At 39.4% G+C, this 4,907-nt stretch overlaps 1 pseudogene; it reads right to left on the bottom strand.

Annotated features, from left to right (window-relative positions):
• Nucleotides 1-2,532: 2,532 nt before the first annotated feature.
• Nucleotides 2,533-4,537, bottom strand: LOC117099732 (annotated as a pseudogene).
• Between the last annotated feature and the right edge of the window lie 370 nt (nt 4,538-4,907).

The following is a 4,907-nucleotide window of genomic DNA, read 5'->3' as shown; positions in this document are numbered from 1 at the left end:
TTGAGCAGTGTCTTTGACTATCATTAGTTACCTTCTGTTAAATGTAAACATATGATAAAACAACTACTGATGTTTAGTGCTAGAAAATATTTCTATCCATAAGCAAACATTTATACTTCCTTTTATTTGCCAGTGAGAACTATATAACTTGATGTATTTCTTATTTTGCTTTCCTACCAGGAAGCTCAGCACTAAATTTAGTGTTCAATTGCAGCAACTAATTCATCCCAGCAATCTGGTGTGTTTATCTCGTTTCACTTTTATTTAGTTTCTGTTATTTTTCTCTGTTTAAAAGCTTTTGTTGGCCGGGTACAGCGGCTCATGCCTGTAATCCAAACACTTTGGGAGGCTGAGGTGGGCGGGTCATGAGATCAGGAGTTGGAGACCAGCCTGGCCAATATGGTGAAACTCCGTCTCTACTAAAATACAAAAAAAAAAAAAAAAAAAAAAAAATTGCCGGGTGTGGTGGTGCACACCTGTAATCCCAGCTACTTAGGAGACTGAGGCAGAAGAATTGCTTGAACTCAGGAGGTCGGAGTTTGCACTGAGCAGAGATCACACCACTGCACTCCAGCCTGGCGACAGAGCAAGACTCTGTCTCAAAAAAAAAAAAAAAAAAGCTTTTGTTATGGTTTTAGATATATTCTAACATTGTAAACCACCTCCAATCCTGTTTTTTTGTAGTTGTCAGGATGCATAATAAATCCAAAGTAAATATGAATAAAACTCACATTTGTTCACTCTTTCAAAATTGTTTATTGATCACCTCCTACATGTCCAGCATTTTGCTAGGTACTAGGAGAAACTCTGGAGGGCAAACAGACCAGCACTCCCCTTGGAGAGCTCACAGGCACCAGATTCCCATGCAGGAGGAGAGAAATGAAAACCCAAGGCCACAGGGAAAGAGCCTGAGAAGAAAAATGATGAAATTTTGGAGTTGTAGCAGCCAGGAGAAACAAGTGTTTCCAAAGAAAAGGTAAATCCTCTGCTGCAAAGAGACCAAGTAAGACAAGAACTGAGATGTGCACATTTGGGAAGAAGAAGGTCACTAACTACTCTGCCAAGTGCAATTTCACTGCAATATTAAATGAGAAATAAAGAAGTACAGTCATTAAGTGTCAGCAACCCCCTTCACAAAGTTTGGCTGAGGCAGAGAGAGACAGGGTGGGCCATTGGGGAGAATGTGATGATTTGTGCTAAAAGTGGCTCAGCCCCATCAGGTACCATCTTGGTAATATCAAATGATTATTTGAATTCCTGTTAATATCCAAGTCTTCTTGATGGTCTGGGAGACTTGGACTATCAGGTCAATGACAGAGGAAAAACACAAATATTAATGCTTCAGCTGCTCATTGCTTGGCTATCTTCTATTCTCTTAAATATCACTGTGACTGTGGTTGCTGTCTTCCCAGAGTACCCAAGAACCCATGAGCACCTTAAGGACTCTATTCTCAACTCAGATGTCTGGCACGCTTGGCTGCCAGTATACTGCTGGCCTCCATCCCAGTTCAACTTAAGAACACCACACTTTACAAAATCTGCAGGATCAATTCCTCTGCACATCAGAGGAAGTGGAGTTGGCCAACAAGCCCATGAGCATGGGAAACACATTTACATTCCATTTTTCCAGGTCTGGGTTTATGTCCCCCCAGACCTCTGCTGGCTGGTTTCCTTATTCACCTGGCATTAGCTTGATCCATCGTAAGGATGGCTCTAATGACATGACAGCAATCTGCGTTGTGATTTTAGTGTTGTGAACCTAAAAACAGTCCATGTATCTTCAAGGCAAGCATAAGGGTCATGTGAGGACTTTCCAAATTTATTTTCCTAATTATTGAAAGACAAGTGGTAACTTTCTCCAAAATCACAGCAACTCAGTATATAACTAATTACATGATATTCTGCCTGCTATTCCTCCTCTATCATGTACTTAACTTGCACATCACATAAATGTTCAACAACTATCTCCTATTTTATAATGAGAGTTGTGCAATTACTTACATTTCTTTCTTTATCTTGGCTGCCAGGAAGCTCATATACAGGTTTTATTTTCAGATACAGCAACCTTCTTGAATTTTTCAGTTGGCACATTTATTTATCCACTTTCTTTGCGTCTATTTTAAATTTTTTTCCTCTTTTTTTTCACTTACTATATATGATATTTTTGGAAGCTGATTCATACCTTTTTTGAAAATGAGGTAGGGAATAAATGAAATGAATGGATAATTATGCATTCCTCAGTTCCTTCTGCTTTCAGCTTACTCTCATTTGTGATATGGAAGGAATTCTTGTTTTCAAAGATAAATTCCTTGCTATTTTACCAAAGACTTCAGGTGTGTGTGTGTGTGTGTGTGTGTGTGTGTGTGTAGCAAGATGCCTTGTAGCATAATAGTTGAGAATGTGAACTCCAAAGACAGACCGCCTGGGTTCAAATCCCAAAACTTCCACTTCCCAGCATGGTGCCCTTAACCAAATTTCTTTCTTTTCTTTCTTTCTTTTTTTTTTTTTTTTTTTGTAGTTAGCTATTTAATGAGGTTCTTAAGACATTTAGAACACCAATGTGTGAGGATAAATTCCATTCATCAGGGCAAACACAGATCACAGGTAGCCCTGGAGCTGAGGAACAGCTTTGATTTTTGGTAAAATTTGTGAGTCCACAGCTTTCTGATCAATCTTGCGCTGCTCTGTAATCTCGTATTTCTCTTTTTCTGTGTCGAAGATCTCACCTTTCTGGTGTCTGGGCTTCTGCAGCTTCTTCTTGAAGTAAGCATCAGCAAGATGTTGTGGGATTTTGACATTGCTGATACCGATTTTGGTTGAGGTGGCAATGACAAATTTCTGGTGTGTTCTTCGTAGAGGAACTTGATTGAGGACCAGAGGTCCAGTCACAAGTAACAAGCCACTAGCCAGCTGCTTCAGGAAAACCACCCTCTTGCCCCTGTGGTGTCCAGTGAGGATGATCAGAATGGTCCCGGGGGTAATGCTCGCTGGCAGTTTTCTCACGTGCTGACTGAAGGGTTTTTTGCCGTGGCTCAACAGCTTTCAAGGCACATCTTCAGTAGGATAATATCTAGGCATTTTGCAAAGTTTAACCACACGGGTACTGCTGTTCTTGTCACCACCAACTGGTTTTGTAAGAGTTGCAAGAACCTTCTCCTTCTTTTTCTTTTCAACCTTGGATTTAGCGGCTGAGTACTTCCTCTTGTACATGGCCTTTCTGGAATACATGGCAGATCGAGAATACCTGCCAATTCCTCTGACAAGGACAGGGTTGCGGCTGCAATGGGGCTTCCCCTTCTTGGGCTTCTTAGCCTTGAGGTTACCTTTTTTCACCTTGCCATCAGCATCAGCCTTCTTGGCTTCGGGTTTCTTCTCTTTAGTATCTGGCTTCTCAACTTTTTCACCCACCATCTTGCAAGATGGGAAAGAGAACTAACCCAAATTTCTTAATTCTGTGGACCTTAGTTTTAATTATGAGAGTAATAATACTTACCTTATACTGTGATTGTGAGGATGAAATGCTACTACATTGATACATGTAAAATGCTTGGAACATTAATGGTTTTGTTGGTGTGGGCAGGGCAGGGAGGTGGTGCTGGAAATCAAGTCCCTCTCCAAAGGTGGAGAGAAGGTGGCACTACTGGCTGCCCTCGGTTCCTCTCTTCCTCTCTCCCTCTTGCTAGTTTAGCCAGACTGTAGAAGGGGGCTGGGCAGTGGTAACTGGTTTCGAAATTTCCCTACTCTGCACATCAGGCCTCGGTTTCCTGGTCAAGATCCTTGCTCCACATGATCTCCTTCTAATTTTCCCTACTTTACTTATTGAACCAAAAACTCCATAGGGACTTATGTCTATTCTTATTTTAATCCATCTCTTGAGCTTTTCACTCCAATGGCTTTTTACAGGCTTTCTAGTTGCTTTTTGTTATTACTAGTCAGTCACTTTTATTTTTATATTTTTTAGTTATATATGTTTTATATTTGATATTTTATAGTTATATATGTTCATCATTAGAAGAGACAAATAGTCCTAGAAGACAATCCTTTGTTCCCTTACCCACAGAAGTAACTTTCAGCTCTTTTTAGCTGACTATTTGGGATTTATTGCTATGTCTCTAAATAACATATTTGTATTGTTTCTTGTCTGTTTATAGTTTGTTTTAGTGGTTGACATCATGCTGCTATTCCACTATGAAAGCAAGAGATTTTCTTTTTCATTCTCATGGCCTATCACAGCCGTTCATCCTCCCTCATACTCCATCCTAATTTGATTATATCCTAATTTGATTAGGTCATTTGTGATTATGTAAGCATCTTTGATTGCTGGGCCATGTAGTGTACTAAGAATACGTTTCCTTTCCTATAGTAGTTTTTATTTTCCATGGAATTAATGATTATTTTTCTCAAGTTCCATGATGTTGCTCTGGGAAGTGATGTCTTGAATATGGTCCCACAAGCACAGGCAACTAAAACAAAAATAGACAAGTGGGATTCCATCAAACTAAAAAGCTCTGCACAGTGAAGGAAACAAGAGACTAAAGATGCAACCCACAGATTTGGAGAAAAGATTTGCAAATCATACATTGGACAAGGGGCTAACATCCAAAATACACAAGGAACTCAAACTACTCAATAACAAGAAAATAAATAACCCATTTTTTAAATGGGCAAAGGACTTAAATAGACATTTCTCAAAAGAAGACATACAATGACCAAAAAAAAAAAAAAATACGGAAAAGTGCTTAAAATTTTTAATCACAAGAAAAATGCAAATTAAAACCACAATGACATATCACCTCACAACTCTTAGCTTGGCTATTATAAAAAAGATGAAAGAAAACAAGGGCTGGTGACAACGTAGAGAAAAGGGAATCCTACACTGTTGGTGTATTGTAAATTAGTGCAGCCAT

Source organism: Trachypithecus francoisi, unplaced genomic scaffold (genome assembly GCF_009764315.1).
Source record: "Trachypithecus francoisi isolate TF-2019V2 unplaced genomic scaffold, Tfra_2.0 Lachesis_group17, whole genome shotgun sequence".
Lineage (NCBI taxonomy): Eukaryota > Metazoa > Chordata > Mammalia > Primates > Cercopithecidae > Trachypithecus > Trachypithecus francoisi.
Note: the sequence above shows the minus strand (reverse complement) of the source record. Positions and strands in the feature narration are given on the sequence as shown.